At 36.6% G+C, this 14,211-nt stretch overlaps 1 protein-coding gene across 1 annotated transcript in view; it reads right to left on the bottom strand.

Moving 5' to 3' along the window:
• Positions 1–13,898, bottom strand: part of LOC134651495 (uncharacterized) — a 74,707-nt gene extending 60,809 nt beyond the window's left edge. The window contains exon 1 of the mRNA XM_063506610.1: positions 13,763–13,898. The gene's annotated coding sequence lies outside the window, so the exon portion shown is untranslated. The remainder of the gene's footprint in view (positions 1–13,762) is intronic.
• Positions 13,899–14,211: the final 313 nt, after the last annotated feature.

The raw sequence follows: 14,211 nt of genomic DNA, 5'->3' as shown, positions 1-14,211 counted from the left end.
TAAATACTGTTGTGAAATATCTTCAATAAAATAATTGTAAAGGAATTTACCGCGTCGCTTTAGAGAGGGCCTTCAACGGCATAGTAATTTATGATACCGACATTATTAAAAAGTATAAAATTGCTTCGGAAAAATAAGCCTTGTAGAAGCTATCGTAGCAGATATTGCAAACAATAGAGTTTTGTATAAAGTGATACAAGAAAATGGGAAATTAATCGAATTTAATGTAAATAATATTTACTGAATTATCTACCTAGTTCGAATTAAAAGTGTTAGTACCTAAAATATTTTTATTGCTAGAGACTGTAAGCCTGTTATAACTAAGTTATAAAATACATCAGATAAAAAAAAACTAAGTTATAGTCATAATGAAAGATTTGTGTCGAAAATATTTTGATTATTTACACAATTATCCGATTGGCTGGGCAAAGACTTCTATTCTTTAGCGCCTTCGTTTAGCTCTATCGAGAACATACTCTTAATAACTCTTCACTATACTGTGTTCATGTCCAAGTCTTTCTACCATCTTGTATAAAATCATACTTTACACGATAACTGCACTTAATAAATGAACCAACTGTAGGTATCTCTGTTTGGTGCTGTTTGGCCCTAAAGTTGACTGGTGAAAAAAAAAGTTTAACCTTAATTCTCAAATTGTATATTAATACCATTTGAGGATACTGGTAGAGAATGCCATTTGGCATTAAGGCCACCATTTGTACACTGTTGTATATATTTTGTGAAATAAAGTTAAAATAACTGAATAATAATTCTCAAAAATTACTTCTTTTTATTTTATTGCATAGTTATTAAGACGGCCACTTGAAAATCCTGCAGTAAAAAGTCTTAAAACTATCCGTATAATGTTACATTGATTGACAGAAACATCAAAGTTTGCTTAGTAAATGCTAATTAACACCGCCACAGGGACGTAAGTACAAATATTTGACAACATTATTCAATGTAAACGTGTTCGCTAATGATGTAGCGTATTTCCTTACATGTAACGTTACATTATATTCGCAACCACCATCTCAGAATATGACAAAAGCTCATAATATATAATATAAGGCTTCCATATAGGTAACTTGAGATGAATGAATTTTCCTTATTAATTTCATCTGAACGTTTCGGCTTCTATCATTATTTAATGTGCTTTAGACGTTACGTTCAACAATATAATTAAAATTGCCTTCGTCTGACAGATGAATGTTAAACTGAATAAGATATCAAAGAACATGTAAAAGAACGGAAGAAATAACAAACCGCAATGATTGTTAAAGGTTTTTTTCCGGAAGTATTTGCTTTGCATGTTCAATTCCAAAATTCCAGATAACTTTGTTCATAATGAAATAACATCGAAGAAATGATATTATTCAAACATAGGAAAAGTTAAATAAGGCTATAGGCCCATATGGTGGTGATATTTGCTGTGCTGACCGGCGTCTTGGTAGCTCAGATGGAAGAGCACTGTGCTAGCGATCCAGTGGTTGAGAGTTCAATTCCCACCCAAGACAGTAAATTTTTCCGCTTTTAATTTATTTCTAAGCGTTTCTGCTAGATACAAAATGTACATAGGTATTAGGAAAAGATAATTTTCACCTCAGCAGCTCGAACAAGGGTACTTTGATTCTTAAAAACAGTGAGCAAAATGCGATTTTGCTCACTGAGTGAGACAAAATGACATTCAAGTGACCTTTATAGTCAAATGTCATTTCAACATGCGGGGTCTAATAAAAGTTCGAAATACTTGGGTTCTATTATCTCTGTCCCTTTCACACTGTTAGCAAAAAGAAACAGACAAAAAAAGTTAAAACGACATTCAACAGTATATTCACGGTTTATAATAGACCCCCGAAAAACTTCAGACCGCATCGTTCCAAACCACGTACGAGTATGAATTCTTAATAATTAATAAATAAAAATAAAGTTTAAGCTTTGATAAAAACTGATAAAATACTATATTTTAGGTATTTTATTGTACAATTAAAATAACGAACTCAAAAAATACACAGATCATCACGCAAAATTAATTATTTTACTTTTAAGAATTTCTACCATAGTTGACAAAAAGTACGTATCCGCAATTCGGACCGTATCTTACAAAGATTTTTTTTTTTAAATGTTGATTGAAGTGTCAGTTAATGTTTGTTATTTCTATATTATTTTACTGGAATTTATTATTACGTTTTGTTTTTGTGTTCCATTGCGGTAATTAAACTTAATTGTTTGTATATCTTAAGAAAACATGAGTGCAGGTATTAAGTTATGAAGAAGGATTACATTTTTCAAGTTGTCTAATAGGTATGTTCTCACTGCGCTGAGGTGAAAAATGTTGTGTACTACACGAGATCAAAGTTATTTACATCTCGTGCGCTTTTGAGTCCCTTACTACGCTCAAGATTCTAAATTAGATTCACTCGCTACGCTCGTGAATCTATTATAGAATCTTTCGCTTGCACGGGACTCAAAATAAGCACTCGAAGAAATATCAAACTTTGATCACTTGTTGTACAAATAACTATAGTTTCCACGTAACATATACTGCAGGCAGTTAACTTGAAAGCTAGCACAATTTTGTTTGATTTGACGTCTCATCATATAAAATAACTAACTGTTTAACGTATTTAGACACGTTAAACAGCTTAAATCACTACAACAAATACTCAAACAAAAAAATCGAGATATAAAATGATCAATCCATACTCGGCCCTCTTTTGTTCGGGTTGATGGTCAACGATTTGGAGACGGTAGTCAAAAACGCTAAGTGTTTGCTATATGCTGACGACCTGAAGTTGATTTATGGCGTAAAAAAATGTTGTAGACTGTATTTCTCTGCAGGATGATATCGACTCTGTGATGCGATGGAGCGTTGAAAATAAACTCCTCTTCAATGTAGCCAAATGCTGTGTGTGCACATTTAGCCGAGCTGCGGAACCTTTGATTGCGCAGTATATGCTCGGACCTGATGCGATTGACAGAGTCTCCTCTGTGAAAGATCTTGGAGTGGTCTTTGACTCCCGTCTTACATTCCACGATCATATACGGACGCTAATCGATAACTGTTTCAAAAGACTAGGCTTCGTGGTCCGCAACGTCAAGGACTTCCGAGATGTTGAGGCCATAAAGCTTGTCTTTAACGCATTGGTGAGAAGCAAGTTGGAGGCTTCGTCGGTCGTGTGGATCCCGTATGAGTCGACCTACGCCTTACTTCTAGAGAAGATTCAAAAGGCTTTTCTTAGATTTCTGTATAAGAAAATGTATGGGTTTTACCCATTTTTATATCCAACTAAGTTTTTGCTCGGAGCACTTCGTTACAACTCTCTAGAAGTAAGGCGTAACTGTAATTTACTGGCTACCGTTTGTCGAATGCTGCGCGGGGAATCCGACTGTCCAGACCTCGTGAGTCGTGTGGTCAGACTGCACGTGCCGGATATTCCCAGGATTAATCTTAGACCGCGGGTGCGCCCGCTATTGGCGGTGCCATCGGCGCGCACTGTGTCACGCAGGAATTCGCCGCTCCCTCGAGCATTAACACTACTCAATGCGCTCCTGACGGCAGCACCTGATTGTGATCTGTTTGCATGGAGATGGACGACTGTGTACCGTGAGTGTCTGAAGTATTGTGAGACGATAGATGACAGGCCTTCCACAGTCGGTGTATAGATAATAATATGTTATGTGATGTGATTTGTTATTTCTGTTCTTTCTGTGTATGTTGTATCTTGTACCTACCTTGTGTTATATTTTTCTTGTAATGAAATATTTTGTTAGCGTTTCTCGGCGCATAGGTGTTTTTACTGTAATGCCGTGTAAACATAATTGTATTAAATAAATAAATAAATCAATCAAACGAACAGGCTTGGCATTCTGTGACTAAAATACTTAACAGTTCCATTTTATCTTTCGCTAGTTTCCATCCAACAATTTCAGCATGTACGGTAGACTGACGGGATGTCAGCTAACAGATTAGTTATGTACCTAACAGTTCTATCAATCAAACTGAGACCAAGTATTTTACTAGAAATAAAACTGGATATTTGGAAGTAAATATATGAAAAAATATTCGTTTAGTTACTTAATATACAAACAGCGAGGAAATACGGCCAGCCTTCTGGGCACCATGCCTGTTGACGGCGATTTGAACCATTTTTTATTTAATCTTTTTAGTTAAGTAATACTTAGTAAGTTTTCTGTTTTATTTTTTTAACCGACTTCAATTTCATAGAAGGAGGAGGTTCTGTATTCGGGTTAGGCTATTTTATTTTTATTTTTTTATGTTTGTTCAGCGATTAATCCGACACCTGTGATCCGATTTGAGTAATTCTTTTTTTGTTTGAAAGAAGTTACCTCCAAGGTGTTTCCGTATTATTTTTGGTTCTGGTCTGATGATGGAATCCATGAGGAATTGAGGGAACTCCTCAATTTTTAAAGGCACGTGTAAAGTGATTTCGGTGTTTCCTAAAGTAACTCGAGCATTTGCTTCGGAAAACCACCAATTTGATGTAGTGCGACTGTAGCCTTACCATAAGTTGGACACTACCCCAGATCAGTAGCCATATCACAAGTTTGGCATTGACATATTCGCTATTAACGTCTTCGTAACTTATACTTTTTATGCATCTCGCTCGTACTGGCATATCAGTGCGAGCGAGATGCATAAAAAGTAAGCTACTTGGCTTGGCACCGACTTCAAACATATCAGTTGGTAACGCATAGACTTCAAAAAGGATAATATTTTATTTCATCCTTTTTGAAGTCGGTTTTCTTTTTTTTGTAAAAAGTTTTTATTTTCGTTATCAATCTCATGTTCATGTGTTGATGAATGTTAAACAAATGCAAACGTATAGGAGCGGCCTTAGTGCACGCTGCTCAAATTACTTGTGAGCCCGACGCCACGCTGCACGCCCCGCCGAACGCTCCGCTTCGAGCGTCCATTCAGGCCTTACACTTAGGTTGTTGCAACGTTGTCCTGGCATCACCTCTATCAGACGAGGCCAGGATGATGTGCAACCTATACTTAAAAATAATGTAGTGGTGTAAGTAATGCTACACTACTACATTATTACTTGATCTCAGTACAGGGGTGAGATATATTCACTGTGTGACAAAACCTCTTAATATAATTAAAATTAAAAAAAGCAATGAATAATACATTAGTTGCTTAAACAAATAATATTGATGTGTTGGTACGAAAACGGTTCCGGGTTTTTATTTTGGACTCGTAAACGATTTTCTCTATCCTACCTCAGATCAAAGGCATGTGAGTAAAGAGTGTGCACAGCTGAGTGCACCCACCCTCTCAGCTAAATGAGGCTTAAGCGACCAAAGGGATTGTTTGAGATTATGGAAATATGGCGTAACGTGACCCTGGGCCTTAAGAATTATATTCTTTTATGGTTATTATATTCGTTTTCCAACAAGATCGATCGATCTATATCACATTCTTGTATAGTAGAAATCGCGCCCTTAGGGAGGCGCTCATAACTTCGGCCAATATAATGCCATAAGATAAGATAAAAGATAGTTTATTCAAGTAGGCATATTACAATGCGCTTATGAACGTCAAATAAAGCTACACCGGCTCCAACCCCTACACCTCTGCTTCGAGAAAATATAAATCCCCCCCGCAATTGTAGGAGGGTATCCCAATATGGGACCGGCAACAAACTCGGCGGGACACAAATTTTTCAAAACTTTACATCTTATAACATATGTCTCATATGACATTGCTGCCTTTATACATATTCTTAGTAACCCAACACCGAACACGGCACAAAATGGTGTAAGTATAGATTGGTTGTAGTTATTAAGTCAAATTAATTTAAATATTCACTTATATGGATGTTAATTGTCGTAATGTTTTAAGCTATAAGAAGCAGACTTGATAGGGCCGATATGTACAATATCCGCTGTCTGTCTGTCTGTATGTGTGCTAAGATCTTTAAAACTACGCAACGGATTTTGATGCGGTTTTTTAATATAATAGACAGAGTGATTCAAGAGGAAGGTTTATGTATAATTTGTTAACCCGTGCGAAGCCGGGGCGGGTCGCTAGTTTAGTATAAAGGACCTGTAAAATAATAAATTAAAAAAAAGATCGATTGATCGTGTGATAGACTCGTATTCCCCTTTCTCTTCTTTTATCTTTGAAATCTTATTCTTATTCTTATTCTAAATAGTTTTCCCCAATAGTGTTAACTGTTGGCAATAATCATGTATATGTTTATATCGTTTCAATATTCATCCACACTTACGCGTACGCTCAACATCGTATGATAAATGTTAAAATATGCATTTTTAAGCTAACACTGTTATAGAAAAACATAAAACAGGGTATTTTCCATTATTGTTGTTGGAATTCCGTTGCTCTGTTGCGCAAGCGCCAACATTTATGTATTTTATTACAGAAAATACATCCAATAAACCAAGTAGAACAAAGAAGTATCCTGAAGCAGTTATTTTACTTTAAAATGTAAAGCATATATCTTAAAATTATAACTCCATCTTTAAGGAAAATATTGAAGATTAAAGATTGAAAACAAAGGAACTTTTCACCACACCAGCTCGTAAAGGCTCTCGTTTTTTAATATAATATAATAAATACTTTTATATAATTTATTTAATTTAATAAGATACAATATACAAGAAGCGCTGGTGGCCTAGCGGTAAGAGCGTGCGCGTAATGAGTTTTTCGGAACTTATGTACGAAATATCATTTGATATTTACCAGTCGCTTTTCGGTGAAGGAAAACATCGTGAGGAAACCGGACTAATCCCAATGCGGGCCTAGTTTACCCTCTTGGTTGGAAGGTCAGATGGCAGTCGCTTTCGTAAAAACTAGTGCCCACGCCAATTACTGGGATTAGTTGCCAAGCGGACCCCAGGCTCCCATGAGCCGTGGCAAAATGCCGGGACAACGCGAGGAAGATGATGATGATGATGATGAATAAATATTTTTATTAAACCTTGATGCATTCTGTGTGGAGTGGCGGGAGTGTGTATTGGACAGTCAAGTGGCGGGAAAGAGGGGAGGCCTTTGCCCAGCAGTGGGACACACTAATAGGCTAAAGAAAAAAAAAATATTTTAGGACAATTTTACACGGATTTTTTATCTTCAAAAACTGATGAGAAATATACATTTTGTCCACAAGAGTGGCAAAGTAATTTGATGAAAATTTTGAGTTGATTTCTCATGCTGGCTGTACTTTCAAATATTTCGTAGCATTCGTTAGGATTTGATTTGTAATAAGTTTTGAATGATTCACGGTTAGTTTCACTAGACTTATATCGACCGTGATTACCTTTTGTATTATTTTCGAGCTCCCGATATTTCAACGCAGTTACATGCATCTTGTTCACGGGTATCATCAGCTAGTGCATGTTCTAGTGTGAATAAGGTAGTATATTCCGTATATTGCAAATTGAAAATATATTGCGCATTTCAATTATTCTTCGTCAAAAGGAAAATTTAAATTTGTAAAGTTTAAGTGACAATAAACATTAAATGGCTATTGACAAGGCACTTTAACGCTTAACATTTTCCCAAGTATAAATATCATGAAAAAAATTGACCGCTCAAAAGACAAACTAAGTTTAACCAGTAACCCTAGTTTCAATTTAATTCGATAGCGTGACGTCACGTACGCGTTTTCGTTAAGCTTTATTTTGTATAGGATTTTGAGTTTCCAAAACGTCCCGCTTGGCGCGCTGTTCATAATTTGCACTAAGAGTTTGTTTACCGGTCGGGTTGTCTAAGCCCGCATTCCAAACTTGTTCCTACAATTTAGTATAATTTATGTAAATGAAAACAAAATTTGTGCCCCACTTTATTGTGATAACAATAGGAGCCGCGAGGACTTTGTTTCCGAGGCCGCTGGTTCACAGAAAATCTTTTCTAATTATTATAATAATTTTGGAGATATTCGAATAAAAGACAAATACGAACGAATATTTCATTAGTCGTTTATAAGGTTTTTCAATTGTTTGCGATAGGTTTAATAAATATTTCCTTACTTTTCTACTTGCATAATTTTTACATGATTGTCTCTGTTTAGCCTGATGTTTGACTGGTAATTACATAGGTATAGACATAGGTTTTTTATGTCTCTTGAAATCATTTTTTTGGGTTGGTTGATATCCATCAACCAGACTTGATATCCATAAAGTCTCATTTTCTCTAAAATTACACATTTAAAATTAATCTAAAAAATATTTTACCAATTCACATTTTTTCTCTAATACAGCTTAACAGAAATATGACGTACCTACTCGTCCTACTCGTACTATTTTTTACACAACGTCAATTGAAGCCATCTATTGGATTGGATACCGCTTATCAAATTTCGTGATTTGTTACGCTCTTATTCCTTTTTCCGTAAACCTTGAGCAAGTTTGATATGCGTCATATATGGCCCTGATATTTTCGGATTCTAAGAATGCTTATAAGATGTCACAGCGATACGATACCCATCTCTCAGTGACAAAAGTGACGTTTTTGGTTGAAGAAATGTCACTTTTGACACTGACACATCGGTATCGTATCGATTGTTCGGATTGAGCCGTTTGTCGAAGGTACAGGTTAAATAGAAGACTACACTACTACTTACTACAGTGGTAAAATTGTTTTTCCCCTGCATTATAATAAAGTAATATATAGTACTTAGAACTGCAGTTTAGATTAGAATGAAAGAAAGAAAGCAAAAAAAAGGAATGTAACTTCAGAAATATAACTTTTTTCTTATTATTATACTACTGTAGTTAAAAATATTTTTTAGTCCGATAACGATTTACTGAATTAACTACAAAGTTAACGGCCTCCTAGGCAAGCGCATAGGCAGGGCACCGACTAGGCGGTGGTGACCCTGCCTATGAAGCGTGATGTCCCGGGTTCGAATCCCAGTAAGGGCATTTATTTGTGTGTTTATCACAAATATTTGTTTTTGAGTTATGGATGTTATAGAAGTATGTATTATCTATATGTATAAGTTTTTCATCGCCTAGAATACAAGCTTTGATTAGTTTGAGGCTAGGTCGATCTGTGTAAGATTGTCTCCAAATATTAATTTATTTTTTTATTTAACCCAACAAGTCTTTCTATTCGTAGGAATGCATGACCAAGCAACGTAAGCAGTGCGGTAGCCAACAAAGCTGTTTCACCTACTGATGAGATTATGTTATTTTTTTATTCAATCAATCGGCAACCAAGTCATTTGTATGGCTGCCGGTCACAATCCTCTTAATTTACGTTATTTATCGGCGCTCACCACGGCAACGTCGACTTTCAACCTCATCTTTCAGCCCGTTCTATAATTATTACGGCAGGTTCGAATAAAATATTAATTATATTTTGTGCTGAAATACGGACTTCATTTGTTTGAAATTTCTTTTGTTGCTATAATTTAATATGACGTGGAAAACTTCTTGAGATTCATGTACGGAATAAGTTCATGTCACTATATAATAGACTAAGTGACAACACATACATTACATTGTTCAAACATTATTTAGATTCTTACCTACTTAAGCGTTGTTATTATAGTGTAAAAGAGTTTCTGGATCAAATTGATTAGCTGTTTGATTGTACCTAGTTATTTTAATATATTGTGTAAACCAAAGATATAGATGTAAGAAATAGATATAGAAATAAAAATATTTGTACACCGTCTTCACGGTAGAATATGATGGAACTTGCATTAATTCTAATTTAAGATCACATCAATGTACCATATTCTGACAAATAAATACATTTCATTTCATTTCATTTCATTTCATTTCCGTACATCAGAGAAGTGAGGAGAATATAATCACAACAAAACTACAATACAATGCAAGTGTTCTTTATTGTTCACCAAATAACAATTGAAACAGTAGGTACATACATAGTAAGAATATAATTTAATGATTTTTTTTTTCCAATATTTTTCTCCTACGTGGATCGCCTAGTTTTTTTAGGTGAATTGATTTCGCAAAAACTAGTACCTATGTCAAAAATCTATGCTCCTAGTATAAAGTTAGATCAGTGGTTCCTAATAACCTTTTCAGTCCGGTCACCCCTATGACTAACTAGGGAACCTGATTTTACCCCTCCTCCCAATGGTAATAAAAAATAAAACGTGTACGTTTGTTGTATTGTTAAATTAGGTTAGCTTATTACCCCCGTAAAATACCAGTTTTACCCCCGCGGGGGTAATTACCCCCAGGTTAGGAACCACTGAGTTAGATGGTTATGCAGTCTGTAATTCAGTTAACACCAAATCTAGCGGCGGTAGCACGGTTGCATTTTTATCGCTTGTAACCATATTGTATGTAAGTGCGAAAGTGACGGGCACAGGCGATAAAAATGGAACCATGCTGCGCCCGCAGCACGTCGATTCCAATATAAGAATTTGTTATGATTTTGAACTGGTTTTGATAAGATGACGATCGTCTTGGTGATTGGCACGCATCTCACGCACGACACTCACTTCATTTCGCATGCACCAATCAGCGTGAGCTATCTTAAAGGTCGTATTAAAATGAGATCGAACTCGTAACAATTTGTGAAATCAGAATCGGGCTCCAGGTCCACAACACTAAGTATACGTATTATACAAAAACCGGACAAGTACGAGTCGGACTCGCCCACCGAGGGTTCCGTACTTTTTAGTATTTGTTGTTCATATCAAATACTAAAATCAGTATCAACCGTCTAGCTATCACGGTTCATGAGATACAGCCTGGTGACAGACAGACAGACGGACGGACAGACAGACTGACAGAGGAGTACCCTAAAAATGTGAGTACATGCATAAAGAAAATGTATGTAGGTACTTTCGGCTGAGATCTTTGTTTAAGATAGAAAATCCTACGTTACTTAGTTAGGCTTCTCTTAATTTCAGCGAGATGAGATTTTCTGTGCTCTACGTAGGTATTTTAATTTTTAATATAAATGCAAAACAAAATGTCCTTTTTAAAACCTGAAATGTAGGAAGGCGGCAAGATTTGTTAAATTTGCTTAAGTAGGGCTAATTACATTAACATTAACATAACTTTAAAAAATCTCATCAGACGTGTATGTTTTTTTTTAAACTACGTTGGTGCGAAACAAGCATACGTCCTACCTAGTGGTAAGTGGTCACCATAGCCTATGGACGCATGCAACTTCATGGGTGTTACATCTACGTTACCGATTATAAACACTTGAAACTGGCCGTAGATTTTTTGATTTCTTTTTTATCTCTATAGAAGTTCTTGTAAAAGGTGCTGAATTGGTATCAAATAAACAAGCCGAAAGTAATCATTTAGTCTAAAGGATGACTCACGCTAGACCGGGCCGTGCCCGGGCCGAGGCGTCTGACATGTCATTTTCTATGCTGATCGCTGATCACGTGATGAAAGCGCTGGTGGCCTAGCGGTAAGAGCGTGCGACTTGCAATCCGGAGGTCGCAGGTTCGAACCCCGGCTCGTACCAATGAATTTTTCGGAACTTATGTACGAAATATCATTTGATATTTACCAGTCGCTTTTCGGTGAAGGAAAACATCGTGAGGAAACCAGACTAATCCCAATACGGGCCTAGTTTACCCTATGGGTTGGAAGGTCAGATGGCAGTCGCTTTCGTAAAAACTAGTGCCCACGCCAATTACTGGGATTAGTTGCCAAGCGGACCCCAGGCTCCCATGAGCCGTGGCAAAAATGCCGGGACAACGCGAGGAAGATGATGATCGCTGATCACGTGATGCTTTCCCTAGAAAACGAAGCGCCGGAAGCTCCGGCCCGGACACGGCCCAGTCCAGCATAAGTCATCCTTTAAAGATTATGTAGGTTAAAATGACAGAGACCAGACAAAGATGGCGGGACGACTTAGACGTCTTCATCAGTAACTGGCCGGAAATAGCACAACAACGGGAGCTGTGGAGATCAAGGGGAGAGGCCTTTGCCCAGCAGTGGGACACTATAACAGGCTATTAAAAAAACAAAAAAAAAAAGGTTAAAATTAGGGCTCGAAGGCCAAGTAAAGCGTGTAGCACGTGCTACGCCGTAAACCGTAGCGGTATATTTTGCGCTCTGTAGCGTTATAAACCCGTAGACCCGAGACAAACACTGCCCTTTCTCTCACTAGTTTTCATCATCATCATCATTTTAGCCTTCGGTCGCCCACTGCTGAGCATAGGCCTCTCTTCTTGCACGCCACTTGTCCCGGTCCTGTGCTAGTTTCATCCAAAAGTGCCCCGCGATACTTCGAACGTCATCCACCCAACGAGCCAACGGACGCCAGGCGCTTCTTTCATCCGTAAGCGGCCACCAATCCGTCAACATTTTGGTCCACCTGCCATCACTCTGCCTAGTTTCACTAGTTTTAGTATCTAAAAACTGGTGCCCAAGCCAATTATTGGGATTAGATTGCCGAGCGGACTCCAGGCTGTCCATATTAGCTGTGGCACAATGCCAAAACAAAAAGCAGTGGTAGGAAGATGATGATGTTAAACCAAGATTCAAAATATACATTTTTGATATTTACACAGTTATGAATACAGTACACATGAAAAATAATCCTAAATTAATAGAACTCGGCCGTCGTTCTATGAGTCCAATAACGCCAAACCCTTTCACGCCCTAAGGCATATAAGTGTATTTGTTTAAGAGGGGCAAAGGTTTGTGTTTTATTAGTAAATACGGAAAAGGGATAAAATCAAAGCCCTTTTAACTCGGTTAAACATATGCTGTTAAAAGAGTTTGTATTTTGTAAATAAATAAATCAATAAATAAAATAAATAAATATTATAGGACATTCTTACACAGATTGACTAAGTCCCACAGTAAGCTCAAGAAGGCTTGTGTTGTGGGTACTCAGACAACGATATATATAATATACAAACACATAAATACATAGAAAACACCCAAGACTCAGGAACAAATATCTGTGCACACATAAATGCCCTTACCAGGATTCGAACCCAGGACCGCGGCCAGACCAGTCGTCAAAAAAATATAATAAATAAATAAATGAATAAGCATTTTGGGACAATTTACACAGATCGACCTAGACCTAAACTAATTGTAAGCAAAACTTGTACCTACGCTGCACATTTTTAATTTAGTAAAAACCCACAATTAAAACCTACATAATTATTTACCCTTGTACTCGAATTAGCTGGAAGAGATCCCTTATAGGGATGAATTCGCGTTTGCACCTCCATTTCTGAACATTTTACCTGTTTTTGTAAAATAAAGTGATTACCTACTACCCACTACTACAACCATCAACTTTATTTATAACATGGATTTTATACCAAAAATGTTGAATGTTACCCACCAGACGCTTATTATCATCTGAACGCAACATTTCTCAGACCGTCTTTCATTTTCCTTAATAAAAAAATATCAATAGGAATATCTTATAAATAATGAAACGTCTCAATTCTTTACGAAACTGTCACCCAGTTTTCGAATCTTCAGAAAAGTCAGGGCTGTTTCGATGTAAAATTAATCAGAAATCAGTCAATGTTGCGGAACTTTCTTAAACAGCCTTTAATATAATTTTCTTAAACGTTTCTGTTTAGTTGATTGCTTGTCGGACATAATTAAAATGAACTCGACGTATTTTCTCATTCCATTAATATTAATTTCAAGTAAAACTTTAGAAAGCATACCTATAGTTTATTTCTTTATTTAGCGCTTATTTAAACCTATGCGGGCGATTATATACCATAAAACTAAGATCAAATATAAAATAGGTGTTAAAAATATTATTAAAACACAAAAAGAAAATAGTACTTACAAAAACTCAAGCCTCAAAAGAATCCGTGTCACGAACACACACAAAAATCTATTACGAACACCAAGTTCTCACTTCACGACACTGAGTCTTTGCTCAAAGTAAGCTGCGACGGGACCACACGTCCGTCCGCTCCGAACGCAGGGGCGCCACTGACAACGACGAATGTGAACATGTAAATGTAACGATAGCTTCAGGGATTAGTAGGGTATTTAGTACTATAAAATTTCAAATTAACAAGGGGCCCGATTCGGATTTTGTAATAGACGTCTAATAGATATCTTTTAAACATCGCCAAGACACGATAACGATATGTTTAAGATCTAACCTGTAAAATTTGACATTGCCGCGATTCTGGAGATACTCTTGAACGATTTCCACAAGATATTACTTAGAGATCTAATTCACATCTAATAGATATCTAACACGATCTATCGTAAAAGTGACATTGG

Source organism: Cydia amplana, chromosome 10, assembly GCF_948474715.1.
Source record: "Cydia amplana chromosome 10, ilCydAmpl1.1, whole genome shotgun sequence".
NCBI classification, from domain to species: domain Eukaryota; kingdom Metazoa; phylum Arthropoda; class Insecta; order Lepidoptera; family Tortricidae; genus Cydia; species Cydia amplana.
The sequence above is the reverse complement of the archived record's forward strand: the minus strand, read 5'-3'. Positions and strand labels throughout refer to the sequence as shown.